Source organism: Zonotrichia albicollis, chromosome 2, assembly GCF_047830755.1.
Source record: "Zonotrichia albicollis isolate bZonAlb1 chromosome 2, bZonAlb1.hap1, whole genome shotgun sequence".
NCBI lineage: Eukaryota > Metazoa > Chordata > Aves > Passeriformes > Passerellidae > Zonotrichia > Zonotrichia albicollis.
Genome location: NC_133820.1, coordinates 85,001,590 through 85,014,769, shown reverse-complemented (window position 1 = coordinate 85,014,769; position 13,180 = coordinate 85,001,590). Strand labels below are relative to the sequence as shown.

The window sequence follows — 13,180 nt, the reverse complement described above, 5'->3', positions numbered from 1 at the left end:
CATATCTGTTATCAAATTCAAAAAGTTAAACTAATATCAGGTTTCTTCTTTTTACTGCTAAAACACAATTATGGTGTTTTTAGATTAAAAAAGAGCCTTAAAAAAAATTCAAATTTTATGCCTCTATATTTTTTCTCATGTAAGTGCTAAACTAGCATTATTGCCAATGAATATTTATTGGACAAATTCAAAATTGTTAACAAGCATTAATTTTTGTGTATTGGGCAAGTGCTGGGGAGTAAGGTTGATTCTTGTTACATATTCAAAGTTGATGATACCTGCATATAAGCAGCCCTAGGTCAGCAGCAGAGTTCAGTGCACCTGTATGACATAAAAGCCTGATACTGGGGTAGTAGCGCAGAAGTGCTTGTCCTGACACCCAGCTATCAGATCAGGATTTTAGCCCACTGTAAATCCGCCAGTCCCACAGAAATGTCATGGACATTCCAGGGTATTTCAGATGTTATTGAGGGCCAAAAGAGTAACTGAACCCAAGTTCTAAGTTACAGAAGAGAAGTAATATCCATAAAGTAGAAGTAATAAATTTGAAAGATAGGAAAGGAAGGGAAAGTGTTGAGACTGTGTAAAATAAGGGCTGGGTTCAGATCACTGTTTAGGTGCTTCCTGATCAGTGCTTATCTTGCAGATGTCTAAACATGAGCTATGTTACTAAGTTCACACAACAATCAACAAAGATCCTGTTCCTAGAGTTAACGAGAGTGTGGGAAGTGGAATATTCAGCTAAAGCAGAAAATAACACTGATCAGTGGAATAATTCTAGGTTCCTCTAAATAAGAGCAGGGTTTATTTTCTGCTTTTTCCTTCTTTTTTTAGATGTTAGAGTATCAGAGGCAGCTGCACAAAGCTGGCAGATAGGAGTCCTGACATGTGGAGTGGAGGTGAGGTCCCCCCTTTAATGTATCTTAAATGAAGTCTGCAGGAAAATTTTTTATACAACTGAGTTTTGGTTTTGGTTTACCTGTAACATCTATATTTATGTACATATGTTTAGGCGTTAATCACCTCATAATGCAAAACCAGACTACAGAAGATGTAGTCATTTACCATGTGACTTAAATAAATAGTTCTTAAAGAAAGGATGAAAAATGCATAGAAAGTTAAAGCTGTTATCCTCTTTTACATTTCCTTTCTTAATTCCATTCCTCTGTCAGTATTTTCAATATTCCACAGAACAATCTAAAAACAAATTCCTTGCTTATATTGCAACATACTGTAAGGTAGAGTAAGCATGTGTTTCTGTTTACAATTTTATATCAAGCACAAAATAAATATTTTGGATATATTTTGCATATATTTTTCAGCAGTTGCACAAATTGGTGAATAAGGAAATTTGAGCATGGAATCTCTAAATCACTTAATAGCCTGTCTGAACTTCCAGTGTATGAGAAACAGGGCAATGCCATGGAGTTCTATCCTTACCAAAAAAATCTGACAGTAATAAGGCTAATTGTCTGATAATAGCATAAATGTTCTTTGAGGGATTAGTCAGATAGGCGTGCATGTCAGAAGGCAGGTGAATGAGTGAAGTATTTAACACCTTTTAAAATTAAAGACCTTGCCAACTCCTTATCAGTTCAAATATAATCAGTTCAAATATAATGATACATTAAGAAAAACGACAAGTGGCTTTGTTCCATGTTTGCAGAGATAAAGGTTGTAAAAGTACATAATTAATTCACAATTGATACTTTTGAGACAATATCTGTTTGATATTTGCTCAAAGTGTTATTTGAATCTTTAATGATTGAAGAGTCTCACCATCTTTGTGCAACAGCCAATAGCACAGTTGAGAATGCATGAATAAGACTCATTAGTTCAGCCTGGATAAACTCTCATTTAGGGTCTCTTCTATAGTCTTTGGCACTTACAATTAATTTAATAAAATGTTCAGATAATAATTTTAGCCTTAGTAACAAACCAGTCTGTCTTAGTAACCCTGAATGAACATCCTGAGAGGGAGACAAAGATTTGGCATGCTAATTTACCATAACACACACCTCCATACCAATTAACCTCAGCGCTAAGTCCAGTTGCTGGCCTTTGTGAGCACACTGTCAGCTCATATTCAGGGGCTGTTGACCAGCACACCTAGGTCTTTATCCTCTGGGCATTTTTCCAATCATTGCCCAAAGTCTGTAGCAATGCATGGGGTTGATGTGAAGAAGTGCAGGACTCCGCACTTGGTGTTATGGAAGCTTGTATTGTTGTCCTTGTCCCATTGATCCATCCTTGCCAGATCCCTCTGCAGAGCCTTCCTGCCCTCCAGCAAATCAACACTGCTGCCCAACTTGGCATAAATCTTACTTTCTGTGAATCTTACTATCTATTCAGCTCTGAGTTCATCACACATCAGATTCTCATGGAGATCATGGACACATTTAAATATTAAAAATAATGTGTCCAAAAGTGAGGAGCATAACTCTTAAGATGGCACAAGAGATATAGTTGACCAAGGCAAAACCAAGCACCATGATCTAAAATATAAGTCTTATGGTAGGAATGCACTTAATTTTAGAACACAGTGATGAAATTCCATGTGAAAATTTCAGTAGCTCAAGTAATTAAATGCTAATCTAAGACTGCACCTTCAATGCAGTAATTGCAACTAATGTAAATATAAATTTTGGATAGATGCTGACAGCAATGCCACTAAAGTTATTCAGGGTTCAGGATAGTTTTATAGCCCAAGTGCCTCTTCCACTCCTTTTTCAGGAGTTTAATGGGCCATGAAAAAGTCTTTGTTGCTCTGTTGCCATTATGTGATGTCCTAGTGGTACCTTGCTAAAATGCAGTAATCTCAACAACAACTAAAGACAAAAGAAAATTAAGATTACACATAGTAAAGTTAATTATCTAGTTAATTCTGAACTAGAGCTCATTTTCACTTTTCTCGAGATTCTCAGATACTGCTTCTCTGAAAAAGTCAGATATCACAGTCATGCTGACCTTTTCAGAAAAGACAAAGAAACAAGCAAGTAATGGAGATCAGCAACTCTCAGATATTACCAGGAGGACAAGCTTAGAGAAATAAAGCAACACTCACAGCAATAGAGTCATGTAGTGTCTGAGAACCATAGTTCCTGTAGATGGCTGCTCCCCAGGAAGAAAACATTGTTTTCAGAATGTTGTGCCTTACCAGACTCATTCTGAAAACAGCAGTTGGAACAGAGTCTAGATATACAGCATCTTATCAGCTTCTTAATATATTGTGTGCTTCAAGAGAAAACCATAGTACACAAAAATATTTTATAAATGGAATAAAAATGGAGTTAAAAATGTTTTGAAGCTGCAAAACTGTTATTGCATTTTCCCAATTGTCTGAATATGCCATGAAAATGACACTTAAAATAATAGAAACTACTGTAAGTCAGTGCTCTCCTTCTGGAACAGCATATTTATCATTTGTTATAGCCTGCTGGTTTATATTACAGAACAATTGTCCTTTTCTGTAATTGGTGATATGCTGACTATGAAGCAGAAGAAATAGAACTATCAAACAAAGAATATTATTCATAGCAAAAATATTGTAAATATATTCTGGCATTGCAGCTGATATTAATTGGAAAACAGTGCATGCAATTAAGCTAAGGACCTAATCTCATACCCTTCTTTGTTCTCAGATAATATTTTATATAAATTCAATGAAGGTTCTATGTGAATAATGATACAAAGTATTGTGGTAAGTCTGTAAGCCTTAAAAAACATGTTTTGATTTAAACAGGCCACTTCATTTAGCATAGTACATTGAGAAGGTGTCTGAATGAATGACTAATGTCTACCTGGCATTACAGTATTTATTTTCATTCAGGAATTTTCTTGGTAGAAGTACATCACCTGCTTCACAGAGGGGTAGAAATTATTACCCCAGATATTCCACTAAAAAGTTAGGCATGTAATCTAACCTAGGAGCCTCAACTCCTTACCTGGCCAATGGTCAAGAAAAGGTTGCTACAGAAGCAAGCAACTTATTTTAAGCAGACATTTTATTAGTAGGGGAAAAATGTTGTCTCCCTGGATCCAACTTTACTCATTTACTCAGTTTACTGAGAAGTCCACATACCTAAACATCAATTATCTGTGTAACAACCTTCCACACATAATACCAAAATATTCCTATCTTGATTGCCTGGCTGTCTTCAACTTTTATGAGTTTGTGTAGAGGACAAATAATCTTTCCAGCTCAAATACTGGAAATATTACACATTCTAAGCTTGTGTTTTATGGGCAGTCCCAGAGAGAAAAAGGAAAAAGAGAAAAAAGTTTCAATGAATTCCATACAACTATGTATGTCTGTACATAAAAATTTCTAATCTAAATTAGTATTAAAATAATGAGATAACCTTAGTAAATAATATCAGATCAGAATTACAGAAATGAAACAACTTTATAAGTGCTCTAGAGATTAACAACTCTATACCAATAGATCATGTTTCACTTGTGTGCTACCTCTCTGACTGGAAAAAAAGAAAAATTTTAAAGTTTGTAAGTTTGTCAGACAACTAATAGCAATTAGCATAATTAGCTCCAGGTGGATATGTACACAAAGAAGATTCTTGGTTTACTTTTTATGAAAATTGCCAAAAGCTGATATACAGAATTTTCAAATCGTGGTATTAATTCAAATTTCTGTGTCTCCAGATGTTTTGCAGCTGGGGTTTGCAGAAGTCACTAGGGTAGCAGTTATGCTGTGATGCATGAAGCTGTCTTTCAGTTTATTACCTCAGAACAGTGAACTGCAGTGTTGACAGGCATTTTTGTTTCTACAAAGTAATAAACATAAATGGAATAAGCCAAAAATCTTAGACTACAATTTCAAATGGGGGTTCTTTTCAGGATTCTTAAAAAATATTTCACCTGACTGCATTTTGGTTTTTTTTCTTTTTTATTTTTTCTTTTGAAATTACATCATGTATAACTTCAAATTAGAAGTATGAAGAGTTGGCATCAAAGTGATTCTAGAATTTTTCCAAACAAGCTTCCTACATTTTGGAAATAGCCTTCATTCATCTTAAATGCTGAGCAGAATACTAGTCTTGAACTATACTAATGAAAATGAGGTTTTCAGTACAATGGCAGACCTTCAGAATACTTTTAGCCTAATCTCTTGCACTCTATTAATATAATCCCTTCTAATTTAAGACCGTCAGATATTTTCTGGGTAATTTTCATTCATTAATAATAACATTTATTCACATTTTTTCTTTGTGCACTCATTGAAAATTTCTTCATTTTGTACCCTTTGACCCATATATATATTTTTGTGAAAACAAGGAGAAAGTAAAAACTTCACCCTGACTTGAAATTAGTTATGTACAAAAAGATACCAGAAAGTTCTGTGTATCACAATTCACTAATATTGTGGTATGGTTAAAATTTATGACACTGCTATCTGCAGATATATTCCATTGGTACTTCAGGATGCTCAATATTTTTGATCTTGCTTTCAAGATAGACTATTTTAACACCTTTATTCCTCTAAGAATATCAGCCTCAACATTCAGGCAGAATGTACAAAATATTACACCAGTGTTTATTACAGCTGTATTTGTTGGGTATTCTTTTTTATTTTTCCCATTGGGAGACAAAAACCTCATTTACCTTTAATGAAAGGAGGGACTATGTCTAACATACAGTTAAAGGGTACATATAAAATGCTAGCAGTTTCATCCTGTGTGGAAAAAACCCAGAAAACATTTTCTGCAGGGAAAAAAAAAGTTTAGAAAAGGATGATAATTTTTTGTGCCATGTTATAAATGTTTTATTTCTAGGGAGAAACATTATAAGCAAAAAATTTAAAATTTAAAATTAGTAGTCATTAACTGCAAAAAAAATCCATTAACAAGTGAAGCTTATGGATACTGCTATATTAGCTGATTTTGAGTTTCTGATGCATGTCTATGTTTCTACAACTTAGTTATCAAAGGGAATACTTCTTTGTCAAGAGTCTTTTATCCAGGACCAAACAGGGCCAGAAAGACTACTAGAGCTTAACATGGCAACCAGCTCCTATTTTTTTCCCACTCATGAAAAAAAAAAAAAAAAAAAAAGGAGAAGCAAAGGCTAAATCACAACCTGCAGGTCTTCTCAGTGTTAACTTTTCTCCCTCAAAAATGAATGTAGGCATTTCCTGCTTACCTTGTATAGATTTCATGCTATTTTAAAAGGCATAAGAGCCACTTAGAAATCAAGCTACTTAGCTGTTTTGTTTGGATGATCTCAAAGCATTTTGGTTTATATGTAAATAATTAAAAGGAAAGGTATTTTCTAATTCTCTGTAGCAAGTTTTATTTTTAAAATTGCCACTGTATATCTTTTTCTCTTGTACTGTAATGATGATATAGGTTATTTAACTTAGAAATTGATTATATAATTCACAGTTTTGTTGGGTCATTCTAGAATGTCTCTGACGAAACTCACCAATTCACTACAATGTAGTATTGTATTTCTTTATCTCTTTATTCAGAGATTTTATATCTTTTATTTTCTTTTTTTATTTTTTTTAGAGACTTTGCACATATTGACACATGGTTCTCAACTTAATTGACATAACATTTACTTGTTGTTAATGGTGATATTCTAAATAAGCCAGCAGTTTATGCTAATATATCTGAAGTAGCTTGGTCACCTTTTTCTGATGACAGCAACATAGTTATTCCCTCAGGGTGTTTGATGCCTCTCACTGCTGCGTTAATCTAGTGTTTCATCTTGTTGCTTACTGAAATATCCACATGAATAATAAAATGACAAACATGCAATTCAGAACCATACCAGATCCAGAATGTAAAATAAGATTTTTCCAATCTGCTTTCCTTTGAAAATAATTTTTTTCTTTGAGATTTTTTACTGTTTTAAGAAATCAAGATATTCTGTAGGTTTTCACAGGTGCAAAGAAATGTATTTCTGTGTTAGTTAGTACGAAACCTTAAAGAATGACATCAGATTAATTAAATGAACCCAGCTCTAGTCAAGGATGAAATGCCTTGCTGGGTTTGTTGGTTTTTTTTTTTTTTTTAAATTATCATTATCTAATAGCACAAAGGGGAAGTAAAAATATATCAATTAAATACTTGGGGGGTTTTTGAAGATGGAAGTTAAAGTATTTTAAAGTAAGTTAAAGTTATTTCATTTTAAAATAAAAATTAGGTGGCCATTTTACAAATAAGGGACATGACTCAGGCATTACAAATGTCCAGCACAAGGAGATAGTTATTGCAGTGATTCTCTGTGGATCTTCTCAGTGCTGTATTTTTCTTTGCTCTCACAGTGAAATGCAAGAAATGAATTCTGTAGATGTCTATGTAGGAGCAGCTTTCTCATAGACTATCTAGATAATTTCATCAATTTGAAGTTCTCAGTGAATATTTCTGTCAAACATAGAAGAGTTAGTCTATTATTATTTAGTCACAACATTCTACTTCTGTCACTAGTTTGAAAGGCACTATACTGGAAAGCTTAAGTACATGTCCACTTCCTCATAGACATACAGGTAAATGTGTTGATATACACTGCTTTTCCCTTCTTCCTTCTTCCTCTTTTCTTTTTCGTTTCTCATTTCTCATTTTTCATCTTTCATCTTTCATTTTTATTTTTTCCATTATTCTCCTCTCCTCTCCTCTCCTCTCCTCTCCTCTCCTCTCCTCTCCTCTCCTCTCCTCTCCTCTCCTCTCCTCTCCTCTCCTCTCCTCTCCTCTCCTCTCCTCTCCTCTCCTCTCCTCTCCTCTCCTCTCTCCTCTTTTATAATTTAAAGTCTTCTGAGGATTTTATGCAGATTGTTCATCTTACTTCTATGTTTGCCATATGTAAGTGTCCACACGTTTAAAAGATAACGTTTAAGCATCAGGTGTCAGGAACATGAATGCTAGACTTCTTTATGTACAAGTAGCTATACTTAAGAAGGTTTTACAACATTAAAACAGCCCAGATCTTAAAAAAAAATAAACTATAGATTTAAATATGGAAAAAGGTAATTCTCAGTGGAAAAAAAAGACAAAGGGCAAGTACATGCCAATTATTAGCAGAGAAGTCAAATCTAAACCAGTTTCAATTTAGTAGAATGAAAAGTAAATATATAATTATTTTTCAAGGGATATTCAAAACATAATGATTGAGCACCAGAGAGTGGCAATGAGAGATACCCACAAAACTTGAATGATATATAATTATAATATGAGATTTGGATGTTCTATGATCCTTTCATATTTAACAGAGAGAAATTATTAGAGTACAATTAATTTGAACTGTTTCATACTCTTGTTTTAGGATTAGATGTATCATACCTCTCCTGTACTTTCAGCAGTCGTCTAGTATACTAAAATCAAAAGATAATTGAATTCTGTGTATCTGCCTTCAGATCCATTTTCCATGCAAAACTCAATATGACTTTCAGACTAAAATCTGTTTGGAACTTTCACAAAGTGTGCTTCTGCAAATTCTTCACAATCTTTTGTGTTCATTTAAAAAGCCTACAACAAATCTTCCTGTCAACAGTCAAAATCTCCAATTTGTCCACTATTCTCTTCTTATTACCCTTAAGCTCTTATTTTCAGTAGCTACTCAATTCATTATTAAGGGGTTCTTGGCAGGAAGATTCCTTCTTTTTTAACTCAAAGTTCCTCAAAAATAAAATCTTCAATAGAAATATTTATTATCTAACTCTGATTTTTACTCAGTTTTTATTCTCTTAATATGCTACTTCAGTAACAATGCATCGTGAGACATGAGAAATAATTCCATACAATTAATCCCACCATTTACAAATTGCAAGATTTTTCTTTCTTTTATTATAACACAAGACTGAGCAATAAGGAACTGACTGCAAGTAGCACATTTTTTATTTGCATTACATGAGATGGAAGCACAATCTCTAGTTTATGTTTATAATGTATGCGACATTTAAATTGTCAACTTCAAAAAACTTTCAATCTGTACAGACAACTTGAGCATTTAGTACTTTCTTGAATATGGAAAAAATTTTAAAAACTGACTCTTATATCACAACAATTGTGGTTGTCAATCCCTTCAAGAGGTGATATTGTTTTTTAGACTTCATAAAGGATTCATGTGTAGATGCATATTGAAAAAATATAGTGCTTACATAATTTTTACATGTGGCTGGTATTTACCTGTTTGTAGAAGTTTCATTTCTATAAGATCTTGATTTTCACAGTCCAAATCCTGAAAAAGAGATAAAATTGTCCAAAATGTGTAGGTTTCACACAGGTTTTTCACCTCTTAGAGAGCAGATTAATTTTTTCCAGGTAGTAATCCCAAGAGTTTTTCTCCTTTAGGTTTCTCGTTAAGTTTGCTGAAGTTACATAAACATATCAGATGGACCAAAAGTGTGAGAAATTTAAGGTTTTGTCCATTCATAGGAAAAAGGACACATTTACAGAAATTTTAATATTGTTGATGGTGTTGGATGGTACTTGAGTTAATTCCAATTTATTTGTCACAATAGTTTATGAACAAGATGACTGAAACAGGAAGTCTAGGAACAATCGGATTCTATCATTTTCAAACAGGAGGAAAACAACTTATTTGACCTAGATAATTCAAAGATATATCAAAGATATAGCAAGGAGCATCTCTTATAAGTTACAAAAATTAGAAAAAAATTCCATTGGATAAGAAAAAGAACAAAAATAAACTACCCTCTTCTCTCCTTCTCTTTTTTTTTTTTTTTTATATTTTATTTTATTGCTCACAGAAATGAGTAAGTAGAAATTTTGATGACAGAAGGCAACTTCAATAAGAGCAACTGTGGAATTTATGAACCTTAAAATGAAGAGAAGGAATATTTGTAAACATAAAGCATTGATCTTAAAGACACAATCATAACTAAACTCAAGAAATAGCAACAGAAATAACAAGGAAATTAAATGAAAGGTAAAAAAATGTTTAGAGTGCTCTGCCTTACATGAACAATATTTGAAGAAAAAGCATAAGACTAAATCATCCAAATGCATCAAAATTATACAAGTGTAATAAAAGAACAACTTACGTCCATCAAAATAGATGCAGAATTTTAAACAATGAAAAGTGAGATAAACTAGTATGAGTACATAAAAAATTGCATAATCATACAGAAAAAAAAAAAAAGGGAAGATAAAATGAGGAAAAGTGTGTGAGTGCTTATATAAATACAGTCTAACTTGTGTACATAATGTGCTCCGTACGTGGACGTGCACAGACATTCACACACCCCTCTTTCACTGTCCCTTCCCTGTGACAACTTCTCTACTTCTTTTGGGTCTTGGAAAGTTTCAATTTCAGTAAGTTTCAGAGTATGTTAGCAGAGTATCTTATATGTTCAGGTGTCTCCTCCTGCGAGTAAATCTGATTGAAGACTAAAGTGGTTTGACAAACCCTATATTGTGCTGAGAAAAATGTTATACCTTCCCAAAGCACACATCAGTATGCCAATAATATACTCAAAGGATCCACCTCCATATAGTTCTTAGTTAATGTAAGACATCTTTACTTTGTTTAATTGGTTTCATGTTTGCATAAGGATACAGAAACTATGTAAATATTTAAAAGGTTAAAAAAATTGGTTTCAGTAGTTTAGGGAAAAAACCTGATTAATCTCATTTAACCTGAGATTTCAAATATGTGCATGAACTCCTTTGTCTTGTTTATGTCAGGTCAAAGAGGAATAATGTTCATGTAAATCAATTTAATTATATTTTGGTATTCGACCTTCTGTTTTACTAATATTATAATGCCCAAATAAAATCATTAATGAATTCTTTCCATTTGCACCACGATAATATGAACCTTTTTTTTAACCTATTTGAACAAGCGGATGTTAGATACACAAAAAAGGTTACACATTCAACACAAATGTTTTCCCTATACTGTTAGTTAATCAATAACTGCACTTTTCAAACTTGTTCTCAGCCAGGTTGTACCAAGAAAGTTAAAAAATGCTTGCTGTAAGTCACTGCTGACCAGATATGATCTATAATTTTAGGTTTCTTTGCTACATATTTTTATAAATTTTTTTAAGCAGTTATATGAGAGTTGTATTTCCATTTGTCATGTGATCTAGGGTTAAAAAAATGTAGCTTCTTTCAAAGTTGCAGTTGCTCCAAAGAAGGTAATATATGTTTCCACTAATTAAGTCAAACACAATTAGCAAATTACAACATGTTCTGAAATATGGCTCTGACATGGTTTTCTCTTCCTGGTTTGTTGCTTTTACTGCCTTATTTTCAGTTTACAATTTGCTACAATATCTACAGAATGGCATGTGGTAGTAGTGTTACATTTCTCTATGCCAGGTAAAATAGACTGATTAAGTCAATGCAGTCATCTCCAACATACTTTACAACATTAATGTTATGTGCAATTTAATTGTCTAAATAAACTACTTTTTAATGTAAAACTAATGAGAAAGGACAAATTTTCTAAATAATTTATATATTCTATGTGTATCATGCCACTCCATATGGAGAACATTCAGACTAACAGCTGTGTTAAAAAAACTGTCCAGCTGAAAGGGACAGCAGCAACTGAACATGCCACATCCATGTTTAGAGTGCCTGAATCTGCTGAATATTCCAGATGGTTGGAGGGTAAACAAAAGGGCTGTTAACATCTCAATGCATAGCCTTGACATGATGGTAGTTACTGTATTCAATCGTGGGTGGAAATAAAGCTTTCTAAATATTTCACAGTCCAGGACTTTGTGTATATCTATTCAATGACTGCAAATATCTGGACCCCCTAGACTGCAATATGTTCTTCACAATATGTTCTATTTTATTTCCAGGTGTAATTTGTATAGATAAATAGGGTTTGTGTGGCATGTTTGCAAATTAAATATTACTACCTATTTAGAAGTGTAAATATTATAATGTAAATGATGCACATAAACTATTATTTCCAGTCTGTAAATAATTCAACTTTATCAAGGATACTTAAACATTCCAGCTTTCCATCTGGAGAACATAAATCAGAAAAGGCTTGCATTTTGGTAAGTGCAGTGAAATATTTCAGAGAAATAATCAAGCTGAACAAAACTAGAAAACAACACCCCCAAGTCAGAGAAAAATATTGTGAAGTTTTACTTTCTGCAACAGAGTATGAGGGAATATGCTGCAATGAAAGACATTAATCCTTTTTAGATAACTTTAGTCTGTTTAGCTTGCTGTATACTTTGATACTTAGTTAATCCACTTGCAACTCTTTCAGAATGAAAATGGAGAAGTTTATCAAAGCATGAGTGTACATATTTTCTGAAATTTCTTTTATGCACAGTGTTTTGTGTACTATCATTAAGTCTGAAATATAAAATAGTCTTTCCATGAGATATGAGTTTGAGACAGATATTTTTCCCACACAATTCCTTTGTTTTCAATCCAAAACAATGCAAATGATTACTTTAAAATGTAGAGAGATAATTTAAAAAAAGACAAATAATTTGAATATCCTTGTACTTGCTTTTGACAATTTCTCATTTTTTACCAAATAAGATTCAAAAACCTTACTAATAATCTAACTTTCAATCCACCAAATACTGCATTTTCTCCCTTAAAAGTAACAAAAGCAACAAAACCTCAAACAAGATATGAGTTTTGGCTACTCCTTTGTTTGAAGGAGTCTCAATTTTAATTTTTTTTTACCATGGTGCAATTTGAACATTTAAGCATCCGAAATATTACTGCTGAAGGTATCTATTTCAATAATACCAACATATTTAAAAAGAATATGAATCACATAAAATAATACATACATTGTGATAAAGCAGATATTTTTGGCACAGTAACTAAGAGAAACCAAAAGGCAAATGGAATAACTATGGAAATTTTTTTTGTTCTTTCGTAGGTAGATTTTTTTTTTTCTCCAACGCTGTTGTTGTATATATAAGAAGTCTTCACTGAAGGTGAAGATCTCATTAACACTGAGCAGGACTTGGACGTCAAATGAGCATTTCATTCTCTGGGATGGAGTGAGAATATCACTCTATTCACTGTGATTGCATTCAAAGGAAATTATTCCTCTGATCAGGAAAATGAGCAATTTTCACACAAACATACACACACATACAAAAACCAAACAAAAGTCCATTAGTTTTTCTTAGAAAATATGTAACTGCAGAGAGATATTTTGTAGCTTTGAATTTTGGACTTTTCTTTCTCTTTTTATTTAAAAAATT

The 13,180-nt window shown here is 32.8% G+C and overlaps 1 long non-coding RNA gene across 1 annotated transcript in view; it reads right to left on the bottom strand.

The window, feature by feature from the left end:
• Window positions 1-13,180, bottom strand: part of LOC141728351 (uncharacterized) — a 54,320-nt gene that overhangs the window by 14,420 nt on the left and 26,720 nt on the right. The window contains exon 2 of the long non-coding RNA XR_012579277.1: window positions 9,144-9,195. This is a non-coding gene — a long non-coding RNA (uncharacterized LOC141728351). The remainder of the gene's footprint in view (window positions 1-9,143; window positions 9,196-13,180) is intronic.